The sequence below is a fragment of the Macaca nemestrina genome, chromosome 19 (assembly GCF_043159975.1).
Source record: "Macaca nemestrina isolate mMacNem1 chromosome 19, mMacNem.hap1, whole genome shotgun sequence".
NCBI lineage: Eukaryota > Metazoa > Chordata > Mammalia > Primates > Cercopithecidae > Macaca > Macaca nemestrina.
Window position 1 is genome coordinate 41,530,634 of NC_092143.1, and position 14,677 is coordinate 41,545,310.

Sequence of the window (14,677 nt, forward strand, 5' to 3'; positions counted from 1 at the left end):
TAGTTAAGTTCATTCTGGTCTGGAAGAACCATTTTTTTTTTCCCCTCAAGGATCTGACATCTTTCTGATACCATCATTATTCCTTAACAATAACAATGCACATGTGTTTGGTGTTTTGCAAGCCTATCTAGTTTTACTTGGTTCTCACCATAGCCCATAGGCACTAGACAGGGATGCTTTTCCTTTTATAAACTGATGTTTAACATGCATGCAGTAAAACGTGTCAAGTGTACAGCTCGGTGAAGTTTTACCTATATTTGCTCCTGTATAGCCCCACTAGCTGAAGATACAGAGCATTTTCAGCATCTCAGAAGGTTCTCTCATGCCCCTTTCCAGTCATTGTACCCTCAGAAATAACCACTCTTCTGACTTCTAACACCATCCATTTATCTTACCTGCTCTTGGACTTCATGTGAATAGAATCATACAGAATGCAGTCTTCTGCACCTGGTTTCTTTCACTCAACATAATGTCTATACAATTCATCATGTTGCTACATGTTTTAGTTCATTCTTTGTTAGTACTGGGTAGTGTTTCATTGTGTGAATATACCACAGTGTATCCATTCTCTTGCAGGAAAAGATTATTAAACAAAATTTACAAAGGAAGTAACCCAGGGCCAGAGTGACTAAGTCCCTGGCTCCGATGGCACAGGTAGGAAGGTCAAGATTTGAACTCAGCGTATTTGGCTCCAAATTCCATGTCCTTTCTAAGGTGCCACATTGAAGCAGTGCTTCTAGAAACTTTTCTGGGGGCTTGCAGAATTTTGAAGTACATGACTTATAGTCTCTTAAATCACTGGCAAGGAATAAGTAGTTCAATCAATAAGCAAAAGCAAAAAATAAACATCCCATTTTGGTGGGAATCTTCATGTGAAAATGTGGCCATGTATTTAAAATGAACACTGAGCACATGGTCGGCTTTGAACAAATGCTTAATGCTCCTGAGCCATATGGAAGAAGAGGAGGTGGAGAAGAAAAAGTCTGGGAGTTGAGAATGAATTCAATTCTCCTACTCTACATTTATAGCTACAGTGTAAGCAAGACGGGGAGAGAGGTACCATTGTTTTCTTGCAGAGTGGTTGGTCTGCTGTGGACTAGCCTCGGGGGTCTGTGTCTGTGTGTATGTGTGTGAACTTAGCATTCTACTAATCATGCCCTAATATGCATGTGGGCATATACCCCTCCCTGCATTGGAAACTGAGCTACTTTGCTCTGTCCCTGCAGGACCTGGCTTTCAAGGTCTCTCTCTCAGGAGCTAGCTGTGGCCACACTAGCTGTTTTCTTAAAGGACCAACTGCAGAGTCAGATGAGAGGTGCTGGAGGCATCTCAAGAGTGATTTGTGGAAAACCGTGGAGGGAAAAATGGATCCAGGCAAGGATTTAGGACAATTAAAAAAAAAATCATTTAATGGTAAATGCTACTAGTCAAATTCCTAGGCTGGGGCCAAGAACTAGAGAAATTTATGTGCAGCAAAAATGCAACGGATGAAATCGCTCAGATTGAATGCGTTTTCCCAACAATATGTGCTAAATACAGACATTTCCAATTGCTTCTTGGCCTTTTGGCCAAGATCAAGGGTAAATATAGGTGTCTCCGCTGTCAGGAAGAGGTGGCCTCTTCTATCACTTAGCAGAGAAATTCTTTTTCCTGCAAGAGGAGTCTCCCAGCCACCCAAGTTACAATGGGGAAATAAAAATCAAGTTTTCTCACTGTCAGTTCCTGTGTCCGCCTTCAGACACCCTCCCCTCTTATGCCATTTGCTCTCTTCCCAGCCCAGCACCTAAAGCTGCTCCTGGCTGCCCAGTGGACAGGGTTCCACTCCTGGACATACATGCCCTTCTTTCATGCCCTTCTTCTCCCACAGAGACTTTTAGTTACCACCTCCCTCAACCTCCAACTAGTTCTTTCTTTTCTGACCTCAAGCTAGCCGTTCTCTGTCCTGTGTGCAAATGCCCTATCCTCACCAGAAATGTTCTGGCAAACTAATCTCCAATGTGGCCATGACCCAGATGTGGGCCAATACCTCCGTGGACAAATCTCCTTAGGGTTTTGTGCCTCCAGAGGACTCCTGGAGATGGACATATAGGTGGTTTCCAGGCTTTTGTTGTTTCCGACTATGTTGCTGGGATTTGACTCATTTCTGTGTATATCAGGAAAGTGAATACATATACATGAAAGTCCATATGTATACATTTATGAGTATATCAGGAAAGTGAATTCCTAAAGTGGAATTTCTGGTCAAGGGAACTTGCATTTCGATTTCTGATAGTGGTTTCCATGTAACCAGCACTATCCCAGTCCATGCTACCGATTAACTTCAGAGAGAAGGGGCTGGCTGATTGATGGTTCCAGGGCTCAGTTACGGGAGGACAAACCTCATGTTTCTTGAACTCTTTGGTCTAGGTTTCAAGTCACACTTTATTTTAATTTAATGTAATTTTTTTGAGACAGGGTCTCACTCTGTCACCCAGGCTGGAGTGCGGTGGCACGATCGCAGCTCACTGCAGCCTTGACTTCCTGGGCTCAGTCAATTCTCCTACCTCAGCCTCCTGAGTAGCTGGGACTATAGGTGTGTGCCACCATGCCCAGCTAATTTTTTCATTTTCTATAGATATGGGATCTCACTACATTTGCCCAGTCTGATCTTGAACTCCTAGGCTCAAGTGATCCTTGTGCCTTGACCTCACGAAGTGCTGGGATTACTGGAGTAAACCACCACACCCAGTCTCAAGTCACACTTTAAATATCAGAATATTTGTTGACACATATGCAGGGATTAAAAGGCATAAAACATCACTAGACAAGTCAGCAGGATTACAATTCGGCCATTACTGTGGCCTCACAATGCTTCCAAGTGTCTATAAAAGCACCCAGGCTAGCATGAGGCTCGCTTGATCACCAGGACGTGGGTAGAATACTTGAGTGCACTGTCCACACGCCCAGCCTGGAATGTTCTAGCAAATATTTTATCCCATTTCTTACCTCCCAGATGAAGCAAGTGGCATCATGTTCATAAAACTGTATCTTCAGTGGTAACAAAAATAAGTGTTCCATTTGAGGGATGTGATTTACATAATCACATTTGGTGGCATAAGAGTGACAGTTCACAGTGCTGCTTTAGTGTGCCTTGGGACATTGATTAAGAATCCCTGATGCTAAAGCCAAGCAGATCCCCCCTGGGGAAAGCAGGAAGTCTGGAAAGGTCCCAACAATGCCTAACAGGAATCCTGACAGGTGAGCAAATCACAGCAGCAGGAATCTGGAAGCAAGATACAGGCAGGTCCAGGCATCAAGGAGAATCTGCTGCAAACATTGGGACCAAGTCATAAAACCTGGGCTTACAGATAAGATCAGAGATGGAGGAAAGACTGTGATGAGTAAGGTGAATCTGGTCTCCAGGAAACCTGGAAATAACATAGGGAATTGAATAAAGATGAGGGCACTAGAGACAAGAGAAGGATTGAATTATATGACCAGACCAACAGAGGCTTGTTGTAAGGAATAACACAGGATCCCAACTACTGGAAGTAAAGTTCAAGGGGAGAGGAGCATCGAGACTGGGTGGGTCAGACCACTTACTGACTTCGCGCTTAAAACTGTGCAGCTCCTGGGGCCTGGGTTGCTGTGAGCGGTTCCCAGGGTTTGAGGAGCGGCGAGCCAGGAGCTGGACAGTTACTTCTGCAACCACTTGTGGAATAAGCTTTAAGATCAGCTTGAGCAGGAGTGGCAAAATGCTTGAGTCTGATGACAACTTAGATGTGCAAGGATTTTTCAGCCTAATTTATGGAGTAACACATGTTGAAATAGAAGGAGACCATAAACTTTTAGCTAGAGCATAAAAATGTAATCCTAAATGATATGCCTCCCCATACTCCCAGGCTGCCAAGGGTGGGCATGCAAAGATTACTGGAGGCACCAGCAGGTTGGTGCTTACAGATGGCTCTGGAGGGGAGGCACCACCTCCCTCTGTGTGGGCTCTCTTGGGACTAATCACTTAGTGACGTTATTTGCTTTTTCTCACTAGCCTGGGAGCTCCCTGGGGTAGAGGCCCTGCCTATCAGTTTTTTGTTTTTTTTTTTTTTTTTTTTTTTTTTTTTTTTGGTCTTCAGTGCTTAGCAAATACCTGGCTTTAGAAGTGTTCGTTGAATATATGGGTGAAGAAAGGAAGGAAGACTTTGTGTCTTACAACTATGGCAGCTGGCCAGGCACGGTGACTCACACCTGTAATCCCAGAACTTTGGGAGGCTGAGGTGGGAGGATCATTTGAGGCCAGGAGTTCAGGACCAGCTTAAGCAACATAGGAAACCCTATCTCAATTTAAAAACAAAACAAAACAAAACAAAAACAAAAAACAAAGAGAAACAACAACTCCAGCCCCGTATCTTTGTCTTGGTGGAACAGAACTGCCATTGGACAAAACCACCCTCAGACGTCACCTGCTATGGGCTGAATTGTGTCTCTCCATAAAGATATGTTGAAGTCCTAACCCCTAGTACTTTGGAATGTGACCTTATTTGGAAATAGGGTCATTACAGATATAAATGTTAAGATGAAATCATTCCGGGGCTGGGCGCGGTGGCTCCCAGCACTTTGGGAGGACGAGGAGGGCGGATCACCTGAGGTTGGGAGTTTGAGACCAGCCTGACCAACATGGAGAAACCCCATCTCTACTAAAAATACAAAATTAGCCGGGCATGGTGGCACATGCCTGTAATCCTAGCTAGTCGGGAGGCTGAGGCAGGAGAATCCCTTGAACCTGGGAGGCGGAGGTTGAGGTGAGCTGATATCACGCCATTGCACTTTAGCCTGGGCAGCAAGAGCAAGACTCTGTCTCAAAAAACAAGCAAACAAACAAACAAAATCATTCTGGATTAGAGTATGAGTGGTGTCCTTATACAAAGCGGGGACAGAGAGACACAGATGCACGAGGTGAGCGCCATCTGTGACAGAGGAAGAGACTGAAGTGCTGCCTCTAGACAGGAGGCCGCAAGGACAAGGGTGGGGGTCACACTCAAGAAGCCCAGGAAGTCCAAACATAGTGGGCAGACCCCCAGAACCTGGAAGAGGCAAAGACAGATTCTTCCCTGCATGTTTCAAGAGGCTGGCCCAGCTGACACCTTGATTTTGGACTTCCAGCTTCCAGAACTGTGAGAGAATGAATTTCTGTGATTTTAAGCCACCCAGTTTGTGGTTCTTTGCTATGGCAGTCCTAGCAAACCAAGACATCATCCAAACCACCCTGCATGCTGGAAAGAATCAGGCTGGAGTTGAAGAAGTCCCTACAAGTTAGAGAATAAAACGGCTTATATTTTAGCAAGGGGATTGGGGGAAAAAATAACCAAATAAATACATAATATGCTAGACAGTGACCATGGCATAGAGGAAAAGAAAGGGGACAGGGGATCTGGAGTGCCAAGGGGCCATGCAATGTAAGTGAGGCAAGCAGGGAAGCCCTCACTGAGAAGACCCCTGTGAAGGTGAGAGGGCGAAAACCTTGAAGCCAGGAAAGGCAGAGGCACTGAAGCTGAGCAGACCATGAGGCATTCAAGGAATAACAAGGGAGCTGGAAAGGAGGGGATAAGGGGGCTGTTGGAGCCAAGCCATTGTAAAGACTTTGCCATGTACCCTGAGTGAGATTCTGTCTGTTTCCAGATCCATGAGTTGGATCTCACTAAGGGTACAAGGCAAAGTCCTTACGAAGTGAGATGGAAACCCTTAGAGGGCGTGTACATGGGGAAGTCTAGAAAACAGGAAGGAGAATTCCTGGCCAATGGCATGTCTGGAGTTAGGAAGTGTTCGGAGCCCTGAGATAAGAGGCCAGAAGGACAAGGGTAGGAGTCACACCCCAGGAACAACGCTCGGCCTGGGGATAATGGAGAGTTATGACCAGCCAAGTACAAGAAAGTGAAATAACACTCAGACGCACAGGCGTGAAAATGAAAATGTTAATGTTGGATAACTTTGTTCACGCATTTTCCCTTTAGGTATTGTTCATATTTTAATAATGGATACCTAGAAATACAAATCACCATTGAAAAAGAATAAATCATTTCCCCAGGACAGACCAGAACCAGAGCCAATGTATCTCTTCATAAGCTCCAAAGCTAAGTTGATTTACGCAAAGTTTGAATATGCAAACTGGTAGTTTCTGCACTTTGACATGAGCACAACTTGATGGCACACTCTGTAAATAGCACTTGTTAAATAAGTAACATTGGAAAGAGCTAGAGGAATCCTTCAGCTTAAATATTCCATCTAGACTTATCTCGGTCGGTCCTTTTAGCCTTTGGATCCCCCAGCCATGGAGGCCACTTGGCAATAAACGACACTAGGAGAAACCTCAGCTGTGTGGCTGCTTTTTGTGTCTGTAACCATACAGGGTTTCACCTCCATGGAGTCAGTGCAACTGACATTTTACATCAACCATGTGAGCGACACTCTTCTAGCGTCTGAAAGTTTAGCAGCGAGCAAGACAGACAAGCTCTCTGCTTCAGGGAGCCTATATTTGAGCTGAGTGGAAGGGGTAGACAGGAAATTACGAGGTAGAAATAAGATTATTTTAGAATGTGAAGTGATACAATGAAAGAGAAATGGAGAGGATGCAATAACAGATAAGGCTGTCAGAGGCCTTCCTGATTGTGTACTATTCTGATTAGGCTGGAAAGATGAGAAACCACAGGCTTGAGGGTTATAGAGCCACTGCGCCTATAGGGCCACTGCGCCCAGTCTATGGATCAATAATATTTTTGGGGGCAAAAAGTCCACAAAGCATGAAATATCAAAATTTTAAATAAAGACAGGATCTGGCAGTGCTGTGTTCAACCATGTTGGAATCAGAGGCCAAAAGAAAAATGTGTGTCTGTGTAGACATGCCTTAATGTGCTTCTTCAGTGGTTAACTTTTGCCAGAGTAGATATTGAAAATATTATTGGGGAGTTTGCTTCATTAAAGCCAGTGAAATTATACTAACTTCTGGTTTTGTTATTATGCAGTTAAAGGTTAATTCAGCAGGCTTGCGTTGTCCAACCCTGCACATTCCAAAGAAAGAATGGACCCTTGAGGCTCCCAGGAGATATAACCTGTAAGTTCTTGGAATTCTGCCTGATATGAGTGTCTTTGTCTTCCTAGAGACTTGGCCTACCCTAGATGGCATCTTATTTTTTATTTTAGACATGGAGTCTCACTCTGCTGCCCAGGCTGGAGTACAGTGGCACAATCATAGTTCACTGCAGCCTCAGATTCCTGAGTAGCTAAGACTATGGGCACATGCCACTATATCCAGCTAAGTTTTTAAATTTTTTGTATAGACAGGATCTTGTTCTGTGCCCAGGCTGGTCTCAAACTCTCAGCCTCCAGCAGTCCTCCTGCCTCAGCCCCTCAGAACCCTGGGATTACAGCATGAGCCACTGCACCTGGCTTATCCCAGATTTATACTAATGATGTAATTTTTGTTGAAACCTGTTGTTGTTCACCCAGGAGCCAGGGCCATGCTGTATTCATTTTACCTCTGGAGGTGGGAGAAATGAAGACTGGCCCCCAGTGAAAACTTTTCAAGTTTGGGTGAGCTTCCCTGCTTGACAATACTTCCTCCATGTTGTCACACATCGCTGCTGGGAGAAGTACGTGCTCTCCCTATGATTCTTCCTGTTAAGGACAATGGAAGCTTATGTCTGCTCTCTTCTGGACTCTGCCCTGTGTACTTTTTTCCTTTGCTGATTGTAATCTGCATCCTTTCATTGTAATAAGCCAAAACCATGACTATAACAGCTTTTTTGAGTTCTATGAGTCCTTCTAGCAAATCCTCAAATCTGGAGTCCTGGAGACCCCTTAACACAAGTATAATAAAGTATTTACGCTTAAAACAATGTGCATTGTAACAACCCACTTTATAATTTTTCAATATTTTTTAACTCCTTTAAGATCCTGGGAAAAGTTAACCTTTAAAAATATACAGCTGGGGCTGGGTGTGGTGGCTCACGCCTGTAATCCCAGCACTTTGGGAGGCTGAGGTGGGCGAATCACCTGAGGTTGGGAGTTTGAGACCAGCCTGACCAACATAGAGAAACCCCGTCTCTACTAAAAATACAAAAATTAGCCGGGCGTGGTGGTGGGTGCCTGTAATCCCAGTTATTGGGGAGGCTGAGGCAGGAGAATTGCTTGAACCTGGGACGTGGAGGTTGCAGTGAGCCGAGATGGCGCCATTGCACTCCAGCCTAGGCAACAAGAGTGAAACTCTGTCTCAAAATACAAACACACACACACACACACACACACACACACAGCTGGGCACGGTGGCACATGTTTATAGTCCCAGCTACTCCAGAGGCTAAAGCAAGAGGATGACTTGGGTTCAGGAGTTCTGGGCTGTAGTGCTTTATGCTGACCAGGTGTCTGCACTAAGTTTGGCATCAACATAGTGAACTCCCAGGAGCTGGGATCACCAGGTTGCCTAAGGAGGGGTGAACCAGCCCAGGTCAGAAACTGAGCAGGGCAAATTCCTGATCGACGCTGTGAACAGCCACTGTACTCCAGGCTGGGCAACATAGTGAGACCCTGCCTCTTAAGAAGAAATACAAGGCTGGGTGCAGTGGCTCATGCCTGTAATCCCAGCACTTTGGTAGGCAGAGGTGGGTGGATCACCTGAGGTCCAGAGTTTGAGACCAACCTGACCAACATGGTGAAACCCCGTCTCTACTAAAAATACAAAAATTAGCTGGGCGTGGTGGTGGGCGCCTGTAATTCCAGCTACTTGGGAGGCTGAGACATGAGAATAGCTTGAACCCGGAGGTGGTCTCAGTAAGCTGAGATCACACCATTGCACTCCAGCCTGGGCAACAGAGTGGCTCTGTCTCAAAAAAAAAAAAAAAGAAATAAAAAAAAAATGTATATAGGGTCACACATTTTTACCTCTGCCTTAGGATTCTATATGGCTCAGCATGGCACTCCTGAATCCTGTCTTTAAGTTCGTGTTGTTTTTCCATCATGGGCCTTTTTTTTTTTTTTTTTTTTTTTGCTATTTCATGAAATTATTGTCCTAATGTCTTGATTACTAAGTTTTTTTGCTGCTTATTTAAATTCTGGGTCTGAAGTGAATGTCAGGGGGAGGGCATTCCAGGGAAGGAGCCAGTAGGTTCAAGTAGCCTGAGGTGAGAATAAGCACAGCATGTTTGAGGAACAGAAAGAAGGGATTGAGGTCAGCAGCTCAAAGTAAGAAAAGAGAAGGGCAGGAAGAGATGAGGTCAAATAAATGGAAGTGGAGAGACCAAGCAGGTCGTTTTTGCAGTGGCCCACCAGGAAATGGCTGGGGCTGGTGGAGGGTGGCAGCATTGGAGATGGAAAAGGTGCCTGATTTGGGATGTGCCTTGGAGATTGAGCTATTAGGCTTTGCTGATGGATTAGAATTGAGAATTGAGGAAAATGGGCTGGGCGCAGTGGCTCATGCCTGTAATCCCAGCAGTTTGGGAGGCCGAGGTGGCGGATCGCTTGAGTCCAGGAGTTTGAGACCAGCCTGGGCAACTCCGTTTCTATTAAAAAAAAAAAAAAAAAATTCGCCGGGCTCGGTGGCTCGTGCCTGTAATCACAGCACTTTGGGAGGCTGAGGTGGGTGGATCACCTGAGGTCAGGAGTTCGAGACCAGTCTGGCCAATATGGTGAAACCCCGTCTCTACTAAAAATACAAAAATTAGCTGGACGTGGTGGTGTGCGCCTGTAGTCCCAGCTACTCAGGAGGCTGAGGCAGGAGAATAGCTTGAACCTGGGAGGCGGAGGTTGCAGTGAGCCGAGATCACGCCATTGCACTCCAGCCTGGGCGACAGAGTGAGACTCCATCTCAAAAAAAAAAAAAAAAAAAAAAGAAAGGAAAAAGAAAAAAAAAGAATTGAGGGAAATAGAGGAATCAAGGATGATGCCTAGCCTAAGATTTTGGCTTGATGGTAAATGGTGATGCTATCTATGAGTATGGTTAAGATTAGGGAAGAACACGCATGTGGGCTGAAAATTAAGATTTTCACTTTGGTCATGTGAGTCAGAGATACCCTTAGACATACATGTGGAAAAGGCAGTTAGGCAGCTGGATGTTTGGGCTGGGCCCCCAAAAGACATTTTATTCTTCTGTAAATCTCTAGTGCCCCAGGGAGTGTCTGAAATATAGTGAGTTTTTAACAAATGATGTTTACATTAATTTTTGTTTAAAAGAATCAGAAATATGTAGGACTCAGAGTTAGAAAGCAACTTAGGATTCCATGCCACCCTTAGGTTCTTTTCGGTAGATAACAATTAGTTGCCCAAGAAGCTTGTGGTGGCTACAGGTGATAGAGAAAGCAGTTCATTCAGCACACATGCTGCCACTTATTAGACAAGCTTTCAGCTGCAAGCAGGTCCAGAACTGGCTTTGTAAGCTTGATGAGGTTTCAGCACTCTTGTCTTTTATGAGTTTTGATCACACCTGTAAGGCAGGGTTATTTGATGCTACCTGTATACAAGTTTCATTCATTCCAGCATTCAGAGGCAGGAGTTTGTGCTTCTAGTCAGCTTTTTACAACCAGACGCCCTCCTCCACCATCGGCTGGACACCAGGCCAAGTTGGGATCCGGCCTTGGGCACCCTCCCTCACGGTGCAGGTTATAAGGCGCTCCAGATTCTTTCTCTGGCATGTTCTGGCAAGAGTGGGGAATGTCTCTAGCCCACCCCCAAATCTTGAATACCCGTCATTTCACCAAAAAGTGCCGACTTCTAACATCCGTTCTGCAGTTTCACAAGTCACCAATAAAAACTCATTTGACATTCAGTCTGTGAATTAGCCTAGACTTGGTGATTGATCGAAATGTGATAGCAGAAGGATTTGTGGTGGCTACATCTAGAGTGTGGCCTTTTGGGATGTGCCTGCTGACTGCCCTGGAATGGAGATTCTTGACAGCATGTCACCTGGCCCTCCCTAGAATTAAAGCTCAAATTAACTGAGTGGGACTGAAGTATTTCAGGGTATATAACAGACAATCTTCCCTAGTTCCCTGATCTTTGAAAGCGGTAGCTGGAAGAGCCAATCCTTTCATTTTACTAATGAGAAATCAGAGGCTCAGAGAGGAAGCGGGACCGCCCAAAGTCGCGCCCCTCGTTGGTGGTGCGGCAGCAGGCTCTTTGGCCTGGGCATTTCTGGGAAGAACTAGAAAGATGATAGGGGCTCCCGAGATCCGCTTGAGTAGCAGAGAATTTCACAATCTCTCCCCACCTGCCTGACTCAGAAGGTTTACCCTTCACCCCACATCACCTGGTAATAAATCAAAATGGAACCATTAAACCAAAGCCTTGCTGTGGGGCCCATGTTTCAACCTGATTCAACCTTCCTCTCAGATGAAGTGAGAGGGACTGAAAAATGAGAAAAAGCAGAAACAAGACCAGCTGTTGGGAAAAGTGTCCAGCAGAGGGCGTGAGACGCTGGGGATAAAACATTCCCGCGGCCTCTGCGATCCTCAGGAAAGGGATCGGCAGTTGCTTAGGTGGGGGCGGATTGCGGTGAGGGGCAAGTGTCTGTCGGAGGACTGGAGGCTCAGAACACTTTAGTGGGGTGTGGAGGAGACTGTACGTTCGCCGACGGTGATATTACATTTCCTCTGATCCATGCCCCGTCATTTTTCTCCTCCCTCCTCTCCATCCAAGCTCCAATAGACTCGTCATTCCATTCTTGGACAGTTATTTACATACAGCCGTGAGCCCTGGGAGCAGCCACGAGGAACAGGGATTTTAGAGGTTCTGGGAAAGCATAAACCACACTGTTTTGCCTCCCTCTTCTTCAAAGAGAAGAAGCCAGCCCCGCCACCGCTTTTCAGCAGTTAGGATGCCTCCTAGGAAGCAAAGCCGCTCATTCCATTTCGGATTAAAGGCGAGGTTTATGTGAAACACCCCCCAAAGGAAGCACATGACTTACAGTCGTACTGAGTTGTAAAAAACTGATATCAAACCTTCCCAGGGAGCAAGCTTTAAGATGCGGGTTTCTTCCCACAAGGCTATCAATCCAGCATTTGCGACAACAGCTCTAAGTTTTCCTGGGCACCATAAGCCAAGTGTAAGGAGGGCAGCCACCAGGGAACCACCAGTGATTCCCAGCAGAGGTACAGCCCACCGTCCCACCCGGTGGCAAAATAGCATCCTTGACAGTGATAATCCAGCCTCTGCTTGCATTCCTCCAGGGACAGCACACTCACTTCTTTGCGAGATATCTGGCCTCTCTTGATAGCTTTTCTTATTTGAATGTTGTACTTATTCCTCATGGTTGTCCACGATTTATTACTCGGAAACTTCCTCCCTGTGGGCCTGGCCTCTATTAATCGGCTTAATCTCTCTTTCACAAAACTGATTTTTAAGTATTTAAGATCACAATGCCCCTATCTCTCTTGTTGGGGGTCCCTCACCATTCCTCAGTCCTCAGAGTCTTTTTCTCCTAAACGACTCCAATAACCTTCAATCATCCTCACATGTCAGAGCTCCACCATGGAAGAATGTTGAAGCAGAAGTCTGGGTCGGGGGGTCGGGGACTGTGCCAGGGCCTCCCTGTACAAATATTAACAGAAGTTACTGCTAAAGCTGCAGAGGCTGGGTGCTAACTTAAAACAGGTGAAAAAATAAGTTTGTATTGTCCCAAGAGATACTTGGAGATGAGCACAGACTAAACTGGCAAGTCGAAAGCGTTTCACAGCATCAAGATGGTTAACACCATTTTAAATCCTGAATTCCTAAGAAAATCCTAATGTGGGGAGCTGTGGAGGTGGCTGTCCTCCCTCCCAGGGGCTTTAGACTTTCTTGTTCTTCTTTTTTTTTTTTTTTTTTTTTTTTTTTTTTTTTTTTTTTTTTTTTTTTACCAGGGTCTTGCTCTGGTTACCCAGGTTGGAGTGCAGTGGCATGACCACAGCTCACTGCAGGCTTGACCTTCTGGGTTCAAGCAATCCTCCCATCTCTACCTCCTGAGTATCTGGGACTACAGGTGCATGACACCACACCTGGCTAATATATTTTTGTAGAGATGGGGTCTCCCTATGTTGCCCAGGATGATCTCAAACTCCTGGGCTCAAGTGATCCTCCATCTTAGCCTCCCAAAGCGTTAGGATTATAGGTGTGAGCCTTCGTGCCCAGCTGACTTTCTTGCTTTTATACTCTCAAAAAAAATTTTTTTAAACTATATGTCTCCTTACATTTTGGATATTTTTTAAGTTTCCATAGTTGAAAAAGTTATAATTTTGGTGTATCTAGTCACTTAAAATACTATATTACTGTTTTTAATGAACCCAATGGACTCGGTCATAGCAATTTGATAACTTCCATTGCACATTTTAAAAATACACGAACAAGTTATTTAAATCAATTACTTTTTGTTCCTTGAGCCTGAAATTCCATTCCACTTTTTCCACGGAATTTTATCCTACATTTTTTGTGGTAGAAGTCCTTTTAATAATCACCCTATAATAATTAACCACGACAAAAATAGGTATATAAATTAATATATTTAAAAAATTTCCAGTGGTCTAAGTATTAAAGTTGTTATTTTGAATTATCACAGAGTATTACTGCACAGCTTCAAAAATCTATTCCTATTTTTGTTATAAGTGCTGAGAGGAATCTTGTTTATATAAATAAATAGGAGGGGAAGTTTTGTTGGAACAGTGTCCTTCAATTCTTTGAATTCCTTCAGAGTTGACAAAAATTGCATAGTGACCCATCGAAGGATTATTTTTAATAACCTGTCAGCTGACCATTGGCTTAAGTTCTGCTTCAATTTTGTTGACAGCACAGAAGTGGAAACCATTTGAACTGCAAAAGAATTTGTGGCCCCTTCTTTAGTTACTTGCTTTCTCAACACCACATTTCTAAGTGTCCTTTTGTGTGGCATCCTGAAGGCTTTGGCTACCCAGGCAAACCACCATCCTACTACTCAGGAGGTCTGAGAATGTGTCTTTTGCAAAGCGAGAGAAAGGGACCTTGGAACTGAGACCTGAGAATGACCCTCTCCTAATTGCAGGCCTGATTTTTTTTTTTTCAAATCAGTGTTTAGGAAGAAATACATATGGAGATATAGGATCTGGACACTGATTCCTTTAAAATAAAATATGGGAATAACAACATGAATAGTCTTGGTGTACAGGGTCCCACAAACCCCAGTTCGAAGATGGCCACTTTAGCAGGTATTTGGGGAATGAACCTGCCATGATGAGGAGAGAATTTGCTAGAATGAAGTTCTTATCAGTAAGCCAAGGATCACAGAACACTTTTGTATATGATTATATTAGTCATCTATCACTGCATAGCAAATTATCCTCAAACTTAGTGGTTTTCAACAACACATTTATTATCACACAGTTTACATGGGTCACAGAATTATCTCACAGTTTCTTTAACGTAGATGCAACTTTACCGGATCCTTGCTTCAGGGTGGATCACATGGTTATGATCAAAGTGTCAGCTGGGGATTTGGTCTCATCTGAAAGCTCATTGTATTGCTCAGGGTTATCTCGAGGGACAGAACTAATGGAATATATATATATAAAATATATATATTATATATAACATACATGTTTATATATGTGTATATAAAATATATGTTATATATACACACACACACATATGTTTATTAAGTGTTAACTCACACAATCACCAGGTCCCACAGTAGGCTGTCTGCAGGTTGAGG